The following is a 19,890-nucleotide window of genomic DNA, read 5'->3' as shown; positions in this document are numbered from 1 at the left end:
GCCTGGGAACTGTATTACAAAATAGTTCACAGTTTCTATTTCTTTATGGTTTACTGTCTCGTACCTTCCTGGCCCCCTCCTGGACTTGTTTGTATTCCCGTTACCTTCTCCTGAGGAACTCTTCTCCAGTTTCGCTAGGTGAATGTGCAGTCTAGTTGTCAGGATCCAAGTTCGCTGCATGTGACATTTAAATGTGGAAATCGCCTGCAGCTGACAGAGCGGAGAAGGAGAGAGAAGAAAGGCTGCAGAGTGCACAGAGCGGGAAGCAAATCTGAAGGCAAAGGGAAGCCCACAGGGAAGAACCGTTGGGAGAATAGGAAACATCTGCCAGTGGCAGATTGGCAGCGTTTGGGACCAGAGAAGGGGAACTCTGGTGAAGCTGAGGTGAAGCTGAGGTGAACAATGGCAAAAGGGCCCAGTGAGACGCGGTCCTGCGGAGCTGCACTGTTTCTGTCAGCGAAGGACTCGGAAGCTGAAGCAGGAACCAAACGAGACTCTGCCGAGACGGGGAAGCTGGTCCAGTGAAAGCTCCTTGCAGCAGCCACACAGTGAACCAGTGAGTCAGCCTAGACAAGTAGGAGTCCCCGGGACATGCAAACACGTTAAAGAATATTTGGGAAGAAGTTTTGAATACCGACCAAATAGAATTGAAACGAAAAGGCAAATGCAGTACAATTCTCCTTATATGAGATGTCAGTTGGGGGAAACCTGGGAACAGCATTGCCACAGGCCAAAAGGCGTTGTAAAAGAAAACAAAGCGGCAAAGGTTATACATTTCTCCTGACATGAGATGTCAGTTTGGGGAAACCTAGAACAAGCATCGTCAAGAGACTTTGAGAGAAACATTGATAAACTGAGCTTGAACAAACCCTCATATATGGAATGTCAGTATGGGGGAAATTGGTACAAGTAATAACTGAAGTCAACAAAGTTGTGCTATTAAAGAAGTACAGTTATGTGATACCAAAGAAAAATGTGAATGTTGCAGAGAGAGACCTTTATAAGAGCAACAGATAGTAAACTTTTCTGGAAAGAGATACCTTGCAGGAGAGTACACAAGGGCGTCTGTGTAAGCCAAAAAGGGAGATAATTCTGGCAGGAGAGTAAACCAGGATACCACGAGTTTCCATTGAGAAGTTTCCTGGCAGGAGAGTGTACCCCAGGAAACTCACTTTGAACTGATGTGGGGAAGAGAAACTATATATTGGAGAAAAGACATTTGTTTAACCATCCTGAGAAGTAGGAAATACTTTCATTTGCCATATTTCAAATAGTGTCGTGGAAAACACATTCTATTTTGCCATCCTGAAAGACTAGGAGAGACTTCCTCTTTGTTGTATTCCATCCAGGCTTGTTGAAGAGACATTTGTTTTGCCATCTTGAGGAAAGTATTAGGTACAAGAGACATGTTTAGTGACTTTAAGAGACTGTTCTTGAAACAGAACATTGTGAACAATTTTCCTGGAAAATCCAAGGGAAAGGAACCAACCCCTGGCCACAAGGATTGTTTGGTTGAAGTTACATGTTTAAATATTTGCACATTTGTATTGGATAGAAGTTTGAAACATTTACCTTGCACCTTTTTGTTAGTGTATGTTAGTGTGAGGGACAGATTTAGTATTCGACACCTCCTGCTTTAGTTTCAGTTTCATAGGAAGGGACACTCGCTTTAGGTTAGGCAAAGTTGGGCCTTTATCCAAACCCCTTTCTGTTAGTAAAATGGCTGATGTTGAGAACAGAACCACTTTGTTTCCACCTCTCATTTATGACCCTCACAGGGTTCACGATTGGTTAGCGGCCTCACCTCCCTAGCCCCATGGGAAGGGATTCTGCCGTGGTGAGAAGTGATGCCATCTGAAGGATTTTCACAACACACCCTACCAAACAATGGTCGTTGTAACCGTGGCATACCTTTCCACAGCATATGAGAAATCTCTTATTTTATTATATAACACAGATTTATACAGTGTATCCACAGTTTTTTTAGTTGATGTAGGAATGAATGGATCATTACATTATCTTCCTAATGCAACAAGCTGTTGGTTCTTATGGTGCCAAACCACCAGGTATGCAATATTGGCACACACAGGTAACATGGTGGCTGCACGTTAGCTGATGTAGAATGTATATTTATTTCTATAATTACACTTGACAAAGGATACAGATGTGCAATGGCCTTAAAGTATAAAAGAGGTTATGCAGTAGAAAAGAGATACGTGTGGATACAGACATGCAATGGAAAGTAAGGTATTAAACAGGATGTACAACATAAAGAAATGCTGTAAATATTGGAGCTGGTGTGAGACTCGTTGATCATCCGAAACTTGGCAAGTACCAAGTGAGGCAATGGTTCTCCCACAAAAAATTATTGCCATTAGAACCTGTACAGTTATATAAGAGAAGAGGGTGTACTGATAAGAAACTCTGTGGCTCTCCCTGAAGAATAATGGGGATCAAAACATATACAGCTCAGCAATAGTAAATTCAATAAAACAATACAAGGGGTGCATTTAAGAGTATACGTGAATAGGCAAAAAAATGTAGGGTACAAATTAGAGAGGAAATCCCATACTGTTGCTCCTATCTTCTCTTTGGTAAATACCTGACCTAACTTTCGGGTCAGTGAAGGGACCTGGCCAGGTAGGGCTGTACTCCAGTTTGAGCCTCTCCGTCACCTCATGTTTGCATTGTTGTCCTATTTTCTTTATGCCACTCTCCCGGTTTCATCGGCCTCAGTCACTTCCATCAAACAGACACTGCCAACCTCTAAACCTAGAGGCACAACGCTACCCGGGCATGCTTGCAGGTTCCACAAAGCTTTCCAGAGAAGCACACAATATGAATCTTGCTTTTGCTGTGGAATATATACTATATTTTCCCCCTCCTCCAGTGCAGCACTTTCTGAACACCCCCATAACTCTACCTTAGTTGAACCCCGTGCCTACATTCCCAATTTTACTCCATCAACTGACAAGACACCCAGTACTCACTGTACCTCTTCAGGCCACACCAATTATGGTCTTCGCTGTAGACCGTACACATCAAGAACCAACCCACAAAGGAGGTACTCGCCTCATTCTCAATTTCCACTCTCCAACTGCATGTGGCAGTGATCACCAAGTCCGCATAGTCGCAAAGCAGTGAAAAAGGTTTCTCCAACAGAATGCCATTTGCTCATTGCCTGTTACTGTGCCCAGTGCAAATGCACACCAAGCAAAATCAACATCATCTTTAATGCTAACAGCGTGCCTATCCAAGAGAAACCAGCATGCATCTTAATGCGAGTACAGATCTAAGAACCCAATTACCCCCTTTGATGGGGCTCAGCGGCGCCTATATTTATTAGCCCGGCTGTGGTTCGGCTAAGCCAGTCAGGTGGCTCAGGAGGCAGGCATTACCCAGTGGCGTGCAACTCGTTTCAGAGCCAGCTGCTGCTCACTGTATCTTCATCCACCTGTTTCCACTTGGGTTTGCACCTCCTCTGTATCCACCCTGTATGATCTTCTACTTGTTTTGCTCCCCTGCTGGTATCCTCTTCCTACCTCCCTTGACTTCATGCTGCAGCCCGCACGCCTCCTGCCCCTTTGGGTCCTGCAGAACTCCTCTTCCTTATTTGTGCTAGTTTTGGGCTATGCTATTGCTTTTCGTCTGCTACCTGGAGTCAGCATGGCCCGCACAGTGCCGCCTTTGTGGCCCGCAACCGCTCATTTTTTGTTTTGATTTGCACCTGTCATGGCCTTTTAGCTGGTGCTAATGGCGATAATGGCCTGGGAGTGAGCTGCACCTAGCTCCACTTGGGCCTTTACCTTGTGCTGGTGGGCCATTATCACATGGTACAGGCCTTGCCCGATGCCAATATCACCTAAATCACAACGATCAGAGACAAAAATACCATATATTGTAAACTCAGCTTCCCGCCGCTCCCCTGGCTAGAAACACATACAAAATGTATGTCCTAAATCCATGGTGTGTGCCCTGCTCAAGATAAGTCTTTGGTGGCGGATGGTGTGACAAATTCTATCTATGAAGCTAGGATAGCCTAAGCTGTTTGATTTTTAGCAGTACAATGATGCAGGTAAATCTTTCTCTGAAAGCTCTGCTAATCAGATCCCCTTTTATTATGCACTGCTCTGAAAAGCATAGAGCAAGCATGTGACTCTGCTGGGACGGTCTATAGACACACCCTAGCAGCTGTCTTGTAGGCTGGCCACATGGCAGAACAAAGAGACGTGTGCATGCCTGCCAAAAGACTGTTGGAGCAAAAAGCTTAAAAAGCAGAACCTGCCTTTAAACATGGGCAATCGTGATCCAAAGTAATACTGTGAGGAATTTGACCATCCGCACGGGGAGTGTGCGCTTGCCTTGGCTATTTTTGATTTTTTGGATAATGAAAATGAATGATGAGAGATCAACCGCCGAAAATGTTTGACGCCATTCCGGACACTTTTTCTCTGCTCACCGCACGAAATGCATAGCCAGGTGTACTCCGAGAAGACGCAGCCTACAGGTGCCGTCTTCCCCTGTCATGTTCAGCTGGAATGTGACCGCCACAGATACATCAAAGCATCTCAAGGAGGGGTGGGGAGGAAGCACACCTTCCTCCCACCGTGGGCAGTCGCATTAAAATATCAAAGGCTCCATGGATCTGCTTTCCTATTGTTTAGTCCGGCTGGTGGCAGTGCATACTAATGAGAGATAATTTAGGCAAGTCTGGAAGGGGCTTGGTTGCCGGACAGACAACAGGAAAGCGGGGCTAGCACCCCTTTGGTATGCAATGTGTCAACTTGAAGCTAGCTCCCACCCCTCTGTATGAAAGGTAGTGAATGGCATGCCTTCGGCCCATAAGTTACCGTAGGCACCCCTGTCGAGCGGACTTCTTTCAGAGGAGAGAAGGATGTGATTTGAGGGAGACAGGAAGTCTGCTTGTGCTTTAAACAAGAGTCAAAGAGGGCTCAGTAAACCTGAGAGACACTTTGATCTACAACAGACAGGAAGATGGGTGGGACTTAGGTATGTGATTTCACCCCTTACCTTTCCTGTTGCAGAGCACTCTGGTCCTGACCTCATGCATAACAGAAGATTGGTGGTGGGGACCCAGGATTCATTCATTAAGGTAGGCTCAGCCTGCACCCATCACTGGGGCCCATTTGGCTTTAGGAGAGGCCTGAACCCCTTATTTAGCAGTTCATCCCGACCAAAAGGAGTAAGAGAAAGGACCCATTTGGACCCTGGCTGAAGGTACAGTGTACCTTACATCTTCCGCCAGTGAAGGCTGGCCAGGAGTTCCAAGAGGGAAGCAAGATCCCTCCCCTAAACATCTCCCAGAGAACAGAGGGAGATACCAGACTCGGAGGACGCATCCATCAGCTCCAGAACCGGTACCCAGCCAGCACACAGCGTGGACCGCTAGGTTCTGCCAGCAAACATCCTAATTGGGAAGAGCCGGAGAGTATGTGAACTAAGGACAAGGCTGTTGCCTGCAAACACTCTCCTAAGCTTTGAGCCGTCCGCCTTGAAAGGACGGCATGATCCCTGTCAAAAGGCTAGGAGGAGTACCATATAAGCATCAACCAGCGTCCATCTTTTAAGGACATTTTCGAGACAGTCGAGTCCTCGAACGGCAACTGGCTGCGACTGTTGTCACACTGCAGTCATCAGAGCCGTCCGAGACGCCTTGACCAGTGTTCCAGATTCTGCCAACCAGCACAGAGACAAGGATTCTTGGCCTCAGCCGCTGTGTAGCCAGCCTGCAGCCGTCCATCTAGCTTCGCTTGTCGAACTGCCTGCCGCCTGATACCCATAGCTGTCTCCCACCTTGAACTCTGTCTCAGGAGCTGCAAAGCGCCCTGGAACCGCCTCGACGCTGTCGAGCATCAAAAGCTTCTCAAGCACCAGGTACATTGTGGTTCTGTCCCATTGGTCCTTCTCCGAAGGCCTCTAGAGATAGTTGCGACCCTTTGCCCCTTGGTGCTGAAACCAAATAACCTTGAACAATAAGACTGATTACTTTACCAACTACCCGCCCGTCAGTATCCAGAGTGCTTCCCTTTCCTTCGTGAAACTGTCTGCCCCCTGTGTTCCTTCACAGTGTGGGTTGTATTTTGTAGTGTGCTAGAACTGTCTGATGCAATAATAATAATAATAAAGTAGATATGTTTAATGCACCCTTGACTGGACAGTCCCTTTTATCATTGGGTAATAATTGTATTTTTGCTGTGTTGCAACTAACCAACGATCCATGACCTTGCAGCGATAAGACTGCCGTTCCATCCAAGTTACCAAAATTGGACAAGGAGGTTTATAATTGACTTGTGCTCGAATCTGTTTGGATCCCTTCTGGTGTACTAGAGGTGTGGGGCTGGTTGATGGTTTAGAAACCGATATTCATCCCTGGACTACTGGTGCCCCGGAAGTAGATTTGTCACAAATACATAATTGTGGGAGCTAGAATCTGGTGGTAGATGACAAACCTAAATATAATCCATGTCTGGTTATGACATGGTTGTCTCTGGGGGATACACATTTATGCTGACCAAAACCATTTGGAGTCCTTTTATAATCCGCTTAGTTCCTAGTGACATGCTTGACATGGCCTCCTGTGTATTCACTGCCTGCCAGTTTTGGGCTTGGTCCTGGAACTGCCTTTGGTGAACAGCCTTTGTCTTCTCTAGTAAAGGGCTGTCCCCTTCAAAGTAAACAGAAACACCCTTATGGATACAGGTTCAGTGCTTCAAAGAACAGGCTTTTCCAGGCCAAAGGAACTCACATTAGCTTGGCAATTAACAAAGACTCTTTGATGCAAGCACCTGCAGCTACCTTTCCTACTCACTGCTTCTTCGATCCATCAACTAGCTTTGTAGAAGCTGACTCGACACATTGCCTACATGCACTCTAGCATTTTCTAGCTGATTGACATTAAACCCTTTAGAATTGACTTGAAAAATGGAGACGCCAGCTGGTTTTATCATCCAATTCAAGCTGATCACGGTTAAATTCCTAGCCCTGCATAGTTGGACCATCAATGGATTGTCAATGGATAATATTCTAATGTGTTCATTTACTGGAGAGTGGTGACAGTGTTTCAGTCATCTGCGGCGTTTGGCATGTAAGCTGCTTAGCTGCTGAACGCCGCAGACGACTGAAATATTGACACACGCACCTGGGATTTTAAGACTGAAATACAGTGCTTCTCTTGCTTCATACCAATAAGAGTAGGCTTATAATTAAATTCTTAACGACTGACTAACACATCAGGAATAAGAGAGCAAAACAGTGATATTCAATAGTAATGACTCCAAAATAATAGCCACGATAATTGTACAAAGAAGCCACAGCTATCAAAAGTGTTATACGCATTCTCTGTTCAAATTGGGTTAGGATGTATTGTTCATTGCAACCTGTTACATTGGACTATTATTATTGGCTCTATATATACAGAACAACTGGACTTGCCAACAAACTTCCTGCGACAAATCAACTTCCGGGGGACCAGTGGTCCAGGGGTGAAATTCTGTTTCTGAACCATCAATTAGCCCCACATCTCTAATACACCAGAAGGGATCCGAACAGATTGGAATAAAGCAAATTTTAAACCTTGTCCAATTTTGGTATGTTGAACGGAACAGCAGGCTTATCTGGGAAAGGCTGTGGATCGTTGGTTAGTTTCAACACAGCGAAAATACAAGTATTACCCACTGATAAAAGGGACCATCCAGTCAAGGTTGTATCAATATTCTCTACTTTATTTATATCACAACAGACCGTTCCAGGCATCAAAATTAAGATTAGATGAGCAGGAGCTAAAAGCAGCTCCTGGGTATCTGACATTACCCAGTGACCAGGAGCTACCACTGGAGAACCAGGAGGTAGTGCATAGCGTTCTGCAAATCCATCTTCTGGGTAAAATGAAAACATAACATGTTGCTTAATTTTTATGACCCTTTATGCTCCAAATGTTATTTAGATATGTCCTAATGCTTATGTATAGATTGTCCCAAATGCACAGAGTAAAGGTCACATAGTTGGCCTGGGGAGCAAATGGTAGCTCCTGTTAGCTGTTGGTGCCAAGTTAACCAGTCTCTTCTACACTACAAGCAGCAGGTAAATAGCTCCCAGCTCCTCTGTTTCGAACCCTACAGTTCTAGCAACACTACGAAATACAACCCACCCTGTAAAGGAATGCAAAGGATGGGCAGTTTCAAAGAAGGAAAAGGGATGCACTCTGGATACTGACAGAAGGGTAGTCGGTATGGTTAATAACCACTACAGTTTAAGGTTACTTGGTTTTAGCACAAAAGGAGCAATGGGTCTTAACATGTCTCTAGGGGCCTTGTGTGAAGGACCAGGTGGACAGAACCACAATGTACCTTGTGCTTTAGGTGTTCTTGGTGCTCGACAGGGTCAAGTCGGCTTCAGGGTGCTTTGCAGGCTTCTGTGACAGAGTTGAAGATGGGAGTTCACTGCGGGTATAAGGCGGCAAGACCGTTCGGCGAGCGAAGCTGGACGAACGGCTGCAAGCTGGCATACGCGGCAGCTCTGAGTCAGGAATCGTCTCAGTGCTGGTCAGCAGTTCTGAAGCATTGGTTGAGACGTCTCGGATGTCTTTAAACGACTGTGGCTTGACAACGGTTAACGTTGCAGTCGATTGCAACTCGAGGAAGTTGACTGGCTCGGAAATGTCCTTTAAGGCGGACGTCAGTAGATGCTCGTTGAGGTAATTCTCCCAGCTTCTTCAATGGGCGTGAGTCCACCTTTAAGGAGGACGCCCAAAGCTGAGGAGTGTGTTGCAGGCAGCTGTCCTTGGTTTGATTCAGAGAGCTTCTGGCACTTCCTACCTAGGAAATTAGCTGGAGAGCCTAGCAGGGCAGGCTGTTTGCTGGCTGGGTTCTGGGTCTGGAGCGGCTAGAAGGTCCTCTGGATTCAGTATCTCCCTCTGTTACCTGAGAGATGTTTAGGGCAGAGATCTTGCTTCTCTCTTTAGTGGTCCTGGGCTTCCTTCACTGGCGGAATATGTAAGGCAGGCTGTACCTTCAGCCAGGGTCCAACGATGAGTTCTTCCTGCTACTCTTTGCAAAGTCTTCAGCTCATCTGCCAAAAGAGTGGCTCAGCCCTGTTTTAAAGCCAAGTGGGCCACAGTGATTGGTGTAGGCTAAACCTACTTTAATGAACCAATCCTGGGGTCCTTCCCAACAATCTCCTTTATGCATGAGGGCATAACCAGAGTGATTTGCAACAGGAAAGGTAAAGGCGTGAAAACTTGTGATAGTAAGTCCCACCTATCTTCCTGTCTGTTGTTGATCAAAGAGTATCTCTGGTTAATGGATTGCTCTATGGTTCCTGATTAAAGCAGCAGGTCGCCTTTGAAGCCGCAGTGAGACCAGGCTGTCTGGTGCTTGCAAACCACATTCTTGTACCTGATGAATGGGGTCCCCCGACCGGGGAGGCCTACTGTAAACAAGCAGTCCCAGACATGAAAGCTCACTGGCAATGATACTGAGGGCGGGAGCTGGCCGTAGGTTGTCACAGTTGCATATGAAAAGTTGTTTGGGTTTCCTATCTCCTTTGTTAACCTCTGTAGCCAGGCCCCATGTGGACCTGTTTGTTCACACTCTACAAGTATGGAAATCGCTGCCACCAGCTGCCGGTCCCAACAAAAGAGCAGGGCGTATCCATGGAGCCTTTGCTAGTTAATCAGGAGTGCCATGGCACCAGGAAGCTTGCCTCCCCCCCTCACCCCGCTTCCTGGAGAGGACATAGTGTACTTCTGCCTGTCACATCTCAACTAAATGACAGGGTGGACTGTGTCTGTAGCTGTGTCCACCCAGAGTACATACAGGTCTAGGTGTTTGTCGTGGTGTCAGCATCGGAAAATGTGTGTGGATTAGCACCACACATTTTCCTGAGGTTGGTCTACCATCATTCCATTTAATAAAAAATGTCAAAAAAGCCCAGGCGAAGCACACACCCACCGTGCGGATGGTTGAATTCCTCACACTTCCAATGTTGTAACAATAGCAGTGAGAATTTAGATAAACCTTATTATGAAATACAATTCATAAATGAATTAAACTTTTGTTTGATAACTCGGCGCAAGACTAGCTGTGTGACACATAAACTTATCTATACTAGGGTTATTAGGTAAAGAAAAACCTTCACACATGGCTGCAGCAGCGGATAGACTTACATGTATGTAATTTATAAGTTAACTTGAATATATAAACTCAGTTAAAATACTCCTAACCAGATTGGAGCAACCGTTGTGGGCTCACCTTTTTCTTTTCTCTTAAGGCATGTAAATGTATTTGAAGTGGATCTGTGCCCGTGGCTCGGCTTAAAGGTCTCTAGTCACTTGTAAAACCCCCCTCTACCTTTTAAATAAAAATTTAAGTTACTTTGGCATTGGTGTTGAAATCATTGTCTGTGCACCCAGTCTTCAAATCTAGAGTGTCGCTTTATTCCCAAGTCTGCATTCTGAGTTTTCCCTTACAAGTGGCAGTGCTTAAGTTTTATTAAATTTGTGTATTTTCTAGTTTGATTAAAGGCACCTATTTTTTTATAGAATATACTTTTATTTTGGTACTCCAGTTCTTTTGTTGTTTGATTGGCTTCTGTAGCATCCCACACCACTCCTGTAGAGTTTAGAGTAGCGCAGGCTGAGGGCAGGCTAACTGGCAAAGGCAGTATACCTGCCAGACTGTGCCTGTTTTACCTTTATGGTTGGGATCACTGCTGGTTTAGCTGTAGGATGGTGCTGATAGGCGCTTTACTACTACTACTACTACAACTCATCGCTGTACTCTTCAGGCTTGGCAAAATCTACTTGGCCAATAGCTTAGTCAAGTAGTTTCTATGAAGGTCGAGTACAATTTGCCTGGTGCTCTAACTTGCTTTTGAGAACAAAGACATTCTGGGATGTTTGAAACTTTAATCTGACATTTACTACAAATTTTGTGTACAGTAAATGTCAAATAAAAGTTTAACTGTGTGTGATAGGCCTCTGGGTGGCAGTAGTGTGTCAAACATTAAGTTGGCTAAGGTGGAATGCACCATTTTACAGAAAGTGCTGGTAAATTTGTGTCCGCCATAGCCATGGGCCAAGTGCATTTCTCTTGGGTCGAGTAAGTAAACTAGGTCACTCGACCTGCAAGTCTAGCAGGATTTTAAAGAATGTGCAAGGCCTGCTCCTGCAGGCCAGTAGTCATTTTGTCACAGATGGCCTGAAGGAGAGTGGATGCATATGGACCTGACAGCTATCTACATAGGACTGAAGAGTGATGCCAGGTGCCATAAATAACGGCTGCTAACTGCTCCTAATGCTGTTGCCTGGCCTACCCTCCCAGAAATGACATGTCGATTATGTCTAGGATACCCTGGGACCAAAAAACAGATGTAGTCCTTGTGAAACAAAAGGCTAAGCAGACACAGCCGCATATCAACCCACACCTCTGCACAGGCCCCAGAAAGGATTTCTCCTGTTATGAGCTAACCTGCCCAGCTGATCATAGGTAACTGGAATCTACTAACAAATCCAATCGTGAGCTGGCTGAACATGGCAGCGAGGGGTCCAAACTTGCATTACTAGAAGTCTAGGCTAAGATAGTTAGCACTGTATAAATTAATGTGAGTAAAACGAATGACTATTCCTTGTGCTTGGCATTTTGCAGCAATATTATTAAAGTTAAGCGACTGGTTGTATTTTGCTTTTTCCTCAGAATCCGTGCATCAAGCAGGTCATGCCCCACAAGGGATCCTTGTGAAAATCCAGGAGCAGGTCGACGGTGCACTCTGGCAGGTATGTGGGCGCAGTTTTCTTTACCCTAATTATTGTTCCTTTTACTCGTTAAATAAATAATAGTTATTCATTCTGTGTAATAAAGTGTAGGTGTGAGAACCCGCTTGTGTGGTTGGCGAGATTCCAGATAGATTTTAGCGAGAGAAAGTGTACACATGAAAAAATGCTTATTAAATAGAAAAACAAATCTTCCTTTTGACAAAATGGAGAGGTGTCCGAATTCTATTGAATAGTCCAAGCACTCCATGTTTGATCTCTGGAACTGTTATTTGTGTGACAAGGTCAGTAATCTGTCACAATGTGGATAGGAACCCCTCTCAGCCTGAGGTGGGAAGCCTACCAGGGTGGCAGCCAGATATAGTTCCACACCTTAGGGGGACAAAAGGTAGTTGGAGGGCCCTAATTCTGTCTCCTCACCATGTGCCTGTTTATATATGAGCAATACCAATGTGTATCACCCCATACCTCTTGAATCTGGACAGTTTTTCTCTTTTGGTAGAACCATAACCATACCATAAAAAGTATGGAATGACCACCCGCATGACTGCAATCCACCAGCGTCCCACACTAGACGCCTCCAGAACCAGCAGGGAGAGAGAGAACCAGCGAATGAAGGAAGGGAGAGCCTGTGCAGCCGCCAGGCACGCCCCGCTCAGCTCCCCAGCACTGGCGCACGTGATACACACACAAACAGCTGCGTCAGACCTAACCAGGCAATAGCAACATGGACTTGCAGTGGAGCAGCTTTCGTCTGTGTTTTTTTGGTATTAACCAAATTGATGGAACACAATTGTTCGAATTACCTAATTGACCGAAATATATATATTTCTGATGTTTGTTAATCTGCTTAGAATCACATGCTGTGCATAGGTCCGACATTCAGTGGTCACTGCGGAGTATTGCATTTTGTTTTTCGTAGTCGAAAAGGGGACGTCGACAAGGCGTGTCTGTAACACTATCCCTATAGTGACGTGCGTTGTACCCACAATCCCTCACGCGTCGAGGTCCCTCAGATTGTTTTTTCCGCCCAGCTTATGGTTGCCTTACGCGGAGCTCCTAGAGAGACATTGCAAAACAATTACTACGGACCTCGGTCCTTAATATATACTTATTGTAAAGATCCCTCCCCTCGACGTTAGCTGTGAAGCTGTTTCTCCGCCGTGCAAGTTTTCGACGGAGAGGAAGAGACGGAGGAGATCCCTCGGCGCTGCCGAACACGTGGCCAGGCCTCGCCGGCCAACATACAGTAGGGAGAGTGGGGGTTCGAACTTTTATCTTCTCGTCGAGAATGTCTTTCTTTCTCCCCTATCTTTCCCTTGGGGTTGTTATCACCAGTTTTTATTGCCTCAGCTATGGAGAGGACACCTTTTAAGTTTTGCCCACGCTGTAGGGGCAAATACACTTGGAAGGACAAACACAAGCTCTGTAATCGTTGCTTGCCCCTCGATCATAAAGAGGACAGCTGCGCGGCCTGTAAGCTCTTGAAACCAAGAACACTTAAAGAACGGAAAGTTAAGAGGTGGGCGGACTACGCTATGTCGAAGTCAGTTTCCTCACCCGCTGCCGCTGTTACAGAAAGTGACGAGGAGGGTGATAACTCGATGTCCGTTACGGAAGTCATTAACCCCTAGAAGGAGCGCTCGCGCTCCTCGACGTCCGTCCCCGGCCCCGACGGGCTCGACTCACGCCCTGCTTATGGGGATGAACACCCCGGCGACAAGGACGCACACAGACCCCATAGGCCTAAGCACACAACCCACGGCTCTTCTTCGTCGAGGACGAAGGATCCACCAGCGCCGAAGGGGATGCAGGGCACTCCGGCGTCGACCTCAGACCGCAAGGGTCTCAAGCCCCACCCGCAAACGCAGCCGCGACCAGCGATTGGGCTTTCATCTAACACGGGCGCTACCTCAAAAACATCCGACGTAACGCTCCATAGAGCGGCCGTCGAAAAACAACGCGCAGCGCAGGCAACGCCGACTCCAGAACCCTCGACTGACGAACTCGTCGTCGAGAGTCTGGCGAGAATTGTTTCCGAGGATAAACGTAAGCGGACGACGAAACAGACGTCGAATACCGCACCCAAGGAAATAGAAACGCCGAAAAAGCACAAGAGTAGCCAGGAACTGCCCCATTCATCTAAAGGCACTTCTGAACTACCGGAGGGCTTTTCTGAGGGCGACGGAAACCTTTCGTCGACGTTGTGGGAGCGTTCGAAGCGTTTTGAAGGTGATAACACTGATTTCCCCCCTCTAGACTATTCAGGGGTTCCCCATGAGACCATGGAAAGACTCCATTCTTGTATAAAAAGATGGAGAGGTTTTTGGGTAGCCAAAACCCACCCACACCCAAAAGACCAAGAGAATGGACCCAGGATGACCCTAGGGTCAAGATTCCTAGGCTGTTTCCCCCTTCTACAGATGCATATGACCTCACTGAAGAGGAGCAATACCTCCAGGAAGATGAGGAGTGTTTAGGTGGAGAGGAAGAACATGAGGAGGAGAGGTTTGAGGAAGACCTTTACACCAGCGCAGGAGCTTTTGAGGAAGATACAGCTACCTCACAGCCCTGGCACTCCCCATCAGTGCAGCCTTGGCAATCCCCATCAGTGCACTCAGACCCTGATGTCTTTCACCCTTCTACTCCCAAGGATTCACCTATTGGGAACACCGCCCCCATAGATGACCAGCCTTCACTTAAAGCACTATTGCGCAAGGCAGCAGCGCATTTTGAAATAGACACAGGGGAGACTCTTCCGGACATAGACTTTGTAGAAAAAGTTATTAAAGAAAAAGCCCCGGTCAGTCAGTCCATTCCGCTCCTGGCTTCTATAAGGAGAAGAATAACTCCTTCCCTTTCCAATCCGGCCTTAGTCAGAGGGGTCAACCCTCGGATAGAAAAGCTCTTCAGCCCTTCGTCTTCTGACCCTTTGTACATCAGGGGACATTCTATTCCGGACTCTCTGGTAGTTACTAACGCAAGAAAGAGAGCGGGGGTACCACTATCTACTAGTGAGGCACCACCTGACAAAGAGGGGAAGAAGCTCTATGCACTTGGGAAGAGAATCACGACCTCCGCCGCCTTCTCAACTAGGATTGCGAATAACAATTCCCTATTAGCTAGCTACGCAGATGCACAGTGGAGCAAGCTGCGCAGCGAAGCAGAGGACGCACCAGAACCCCTGCGTTCACGCCTGTTGGCTACTATATCAGAGGGAACTCTTGTAAACCAGGGCATCGTAAAGAACTCCTTGGATGCCGCAGAGACAGCTGGACGTTCCCTGGTTCAGGGAATACTTCTCAAACGCCATGTCTGGCTGCGCAATTCGGGATTTAAGCCAGAAACCCAGGCTTCCCTAATAAATAAGCCCATAGAGCAAACACATCTGTTTGGAAAAGCAGTTGATGAGGCCCTAGAACATGCGAAGAAGGAGTTTGATACCATCAAGACTCTTGACCAAATTTCTAGGCCACCTAACAGACGCAGCTATGGCAATAGACGCTCCTTTCGTGGCCAACGCCAGCAGCAAAGCCAACAACAATTTTACTCTGCTACCAACTGGCCCTCCAACCAAAGCACCCAGTTCAGTCAAAGAGGCCAACGTCGTGGCAAAGGAAGAGGGCGCGGCTCCAGTCCAAAAGGCCCCACGCCCAATACCAACAAATGACCCAAAGATTCGGGTCCCCTCCCATGCATCACCGGTCGGGGGCCGGCTAACATCGTTCCTTTCAGCATGGGAGGGAATAACGTCAGACCGCTGGGTATTATCCACCATAGCCCACGGATACTGCATCGAATTCAACGGTTCCCCAAAATACAGACCCCCACGGAACCGGCGCATGACACCGGAACACCTCACTATTCTTCTTCAAGAAGTAGAAGAGCTACTGAAAAAAGAAGCTATAGAGGCTGTCCCCCTATCGCAGGTAACAGAAGGTATTTATTCAGTGTACTTCCTTGTACCCAAAAAGGATTTAACCATGCGCCCTGTATTAGATCTGCGTCCAGCGAACAATTTTGTCAAACCCCAAAAGTTTCGTATGGTAACCTTGCAGGATGTAATCCCACTGTTATCACAGGGGGATTACATGACAACACTAGACATGAAAGATGCATACTTTCATATTTTAATGTTGCCAGCGCACAGAAAATACCTCAGGTTCAAGATAGAGAACAAACACTACCAGTTCAGAGTACTACCCTTCGGGATAGCATCTGCACCAAGGGTATTTACAAAAGTACTGGCAGTGGCAGCGGCCCACCTGCGCAGATTATCCATCCCGGTTTACCCGTACCTCGACGACTGGCTCATAACAAGGGATTCTTACGAAACATGCTTCTCCAATACCCAAAAGACCGTAGACCTTTTGTCCCAACTGGGCTTCTCCATCAACGAAAAAGAAGTCCAGCTTAGACCCCAGCCAAATCAAACAATTCCTAGGGGCTCTAATTGGAACAAAGGACGGCCTCGTCTTCCCCTCCAACGAGAGGGTCCAAAACATGCTGTTTCAGATCCCCCATTATGTGGCAGGTCGAGAGGTTACGGTACGCAAAGCAATGCGTTTGCTAGGGATGATGGCGTCATGTATTTATTTGGTACCTCACGCGCGCCTGCGCATGCGCCCAATGCAAGAGTGGCTCTACAGCCAGTGGTGTCAGGCCAGCGGACAATGGGACGATTTAGTGGTGGTCTTGCAGGCCTTGGTTCTCTCGCTACGGTGGTGGACAAAGGAAAACCTTTTATTAGGGAAAACTTTTGCCACACCCGCAGTGGAAGCCACTCTAACCACAGACGCATCCCTTACAGGATGGGGGGCTCACCTATCCCATCAGACTGCTCACGGAGTGTGGACTCCGAGCTTAGCATCCAAACATATAAACCTGCTGGAACTATTAGCAGTGTTCAAAGCACTGAAAGCCTTTCAGGAACACTTACAAGGAAAGACAGTGATGGTCCTCACAGACAGCACCACAGCCATGTACTATCTCAACAAGCAAGGGGGCACTCACTCTCCAGGACTGTCCAAGCTGTCCCAGAATATATGGAAGTGGGCTCTCAAACACAACATGTTCCTACTATCACAACATGTACCAGGGGAACTCAATCTGCTAGCAGACAAACTCAGCAGAGACTTCCCCCTACCCAAAGAGTACGAATGGCAATTGCAAGAAGACATCGTCTTAAACGTCTTCACGCAATGGGGTTTCCCGGAAATAGACCTGTTCGCAACCCTGGAGAACTCACAATGCCAAAGTTACGCCTCCAGGTACCCCCAGAACCAGTCCAAGGGGAACGGTCTGTTGATTCAATGGTCAGGGAAATTTGTTTACGCCTTTCCCCCGACTCCCCTCCTCAACAAGGTGGTGCACAAGATGCACCAAGAGCAGGTAACCATGATACTAGTGGCCCCAATGTGGGCCCGGCAGCCATGGTTCACTCACTTGATGGAGATGTCCCTATCTCCCCCAATAAAACTTCCTTGCCCGTACAACATGCTGTCACAAGACAAGGGCAGCACACTGCATCCATGCCCTCAGACCATGAACTTAGCAGCCTGGCTCCTGAGATCATAGAATTTTGGACATTAACATCTCCCTCAGAGATGTATGGACATCCTCAGGGAAGCCAGAAAACCTAATACTCGCCACTGCTATTCTAGCAAGTGGAAAAGATTTGTCATCTGGTGTAGAAGTAAGAACATCAACCCGGTTGACTGCTCTGCCACTAACATTATTCTGTACTTGACCCATTTACTGGATTCAGGTCTAGTGTTTAATTCCATTAAAGTCCACCTAGCGGCACTTTCTGCATACACCACTTCCCAACTTAAAGTGTCGTGGTGGAAGATACCAGTTATAAAGGCCTTCATGGAAGGGGTAAAGAGAATACACCACCCAATAGCTAGCCCAGCTCCCGGATGGGACTTAAACGTGGTACTTTCTAGACTCATGGGCACTCCTTTCGAACCCATGCACAAGGTAACTCTTAAATACCTCACTCCTAAGACTGCTTTCCTAATAGCTATCACCTCCATTAGGAGAGTAAGTGAACTACAGGCTCTTTCTGTATTAGACCCCTTCGTATCAGTTCACAAGGATAAGGTGGTTCTTCGCACACACCCAAGGTTTGCACCAAAATTCATCTCTAAATTTCATGTAAACCAATCTATAGAACTACCAACGTTCTTTCAAAACCCTTCCAACTTGGGAGAAAAAAGTCTGCATACACTAGATGTACGCAGAGCTGTCATGTTCTACATGGAAAGAACCAGATCACTGAGAAAGACTAATCAGTTCTTTGTCTCGGTGGCAGCAGGAAGAGAAGGAGATGCAGTCTCTAAGTCCACTATATCTAGATGGATTGTACAATGCATCACTCTCTGTTACACTCTTGCTAAGAGAGAACTACCCTTCAAGCCAAGAGCACATTCCACTCGAGGCACTGGGGCATCCATAGCATTCATTGCAAATGTTCCCCTTGAGTCCATCTGCAAAGCGGCTACCTGGAGTTCTGTGCACACCTTTACAAAACACTACTGTCTAGATGCACACGCAAGATCTGACTCCCAGGTGGGACAGGCAGTATTAAGACATCTTTTCTCTACTGTTCCTTCTCATAACCCACCGCCAGCTCCGGGTACTGCTCGCTAGTCTATGCACAGCATGTGATTCTAAGCAGATTAACAAACATCAGAAGACAATGCATTACTTACCGTAAAAGCATTTCTGATGGTTGTATCTGCTTAGATTCACATGCGCCCACCCTTCCTCCCCGCTCGGATGGAAGGAACATAGACTTCCTTTTATATCTCTCTTTTCTGTACTCACTCACGTCTATAAGGCTCCCTCAGGGCAGAAAAATACAAACAGAGGGACCTCGACGCGTGAGGGATTGTGGGTACAACGCACGTCACTATAGGGATAGTGTTACAGACACGCCTTGTCGACGTCCCCTTTTCGACTACGAAAAACAAAATGCAATACTCCGCAGTGACCACTGGATGTCGGACCTATGCACAGCATGTGAATCTAAGCAGATACAACCATCAGAAATGCTTTTACGGTAAGTAATGCATTGTCATATATATATATATATATGGGGTTGCATGGGGTTCCCCCGCATATATATATATATATATATATATATATATATATGGGGTTGCATGGGCTTCCCCCGCATATATGTAACAATTGACCTTCACAATTCGGTCAATTGTGCAAATGTCAATTGTGATTCGAACAATTGTAGTTTGAACAATTCGTATACAACTGTTTTTTTACCTACCTTGGAGGTTACCGCAACTCAGCCCCCTAACATGAATTGGGAACTGGGGTACTTTGCAATGTGGGCTGCCATTGTTGTAGCACGGCGGCACTGTTCCGAGAAAGAGGACAGGCTTTAACCCACTATTTGTAAACACCAATGATTGTAACACCTCCCGCATCGGGAAAATAGGACCAGATTCGTTTGGGCCAGCAATCCAATGGGAGAAGGAAGGGAGGGTAAGAAGGGTGGCAGGTAACAGAGCAGAGTGCAGTTTTGGGGTGGGTCAGAGGAGGAGAAGGTGGTGCACCAAGAGACCTGTAGTAGAAAGCACATTTGACTGGAGTGTTGAGGCTTTTTAGAGAACAGGCGAGGTATTGGTCGGTGAGAGACAGTGGTACTGTGTGGTGTGTGTGTGTGCAAAGTGGGTGGGTGAGATTGTTAGAGGGCGTGAGCGGGTGAGTCGAAGGTGTTTGTGAGAGTGAAAGGAGGGTAACTAGTGAGTAGAGGGTGGGGTGGAGTAGTAGTGTGGAGGAGCAAATAGTGGTCTGCAGGAGGGAGTAGCAGTGTAAAGGAGGGAGTAGCAGTGTGCAGGAAGGAGTAGTGAGAGGGAGAGAGAGTAGTAACATCAGAGGGTGGAGGTAGGCAGTAGCAGGAGGGAAAGACTTCAGAGGGAAAGAAGAGGAAGACATGGGGTGAAGGAGAGAATGTGGGTGGAGTCGGACCGAAGAGAGTAGCGAGAGGCCAACAGCTGTCCGAAACAGAGAGAGGAACATCAGGGTGTGAGAGGAAGGAGGCAGAGTCGTGGCAAAGTGCCTGGAAGGTACAACCCTAT

General features: G+C 46.9%; 1 protein-coding gene across 2 annotated transcripts in view; it reads left to right on the top strand.

Moving 5' to 3' along the window:
* Positions 1 to 19,890, top strand: part of LOC138570089 (Krueppel-like factor 8) — a 1,505,457-nt gene that overhangs the window by 252,519 nt on the left and 1,233,048 nt on the right. For both annotated transcript variants that reach the window (XM_069648686.1, XM_069648687.1), the window contains exon 2: positions 11,712 to 11,791. The gene's annotated coding sequence lies outside the window, so the exon portion shown is untranslated. The remainder of the gene's footprint in view (positions 1 to 11,711; positions 11,792 to 19,890) is intronic.

Source organism: Ambystoma mexicanum, chromosome 2q, assembly GCF_040938575.1.
Source record: "Ambystoma mexicanum isolate Mex_15411 chromosome 2q, UKY_AmexF1_1, whole genome shotgun sequence".
NCBI classification, from domain to species: Eukaryota; Metazoa; Chordata; class Amphibia; order Caudata; family Ambystomatidae; genus Ambystoma; species Ambystoma mexicanum.
This window is presented reverse-complemented; position numbering and strand designations above follow the sequence as displayed.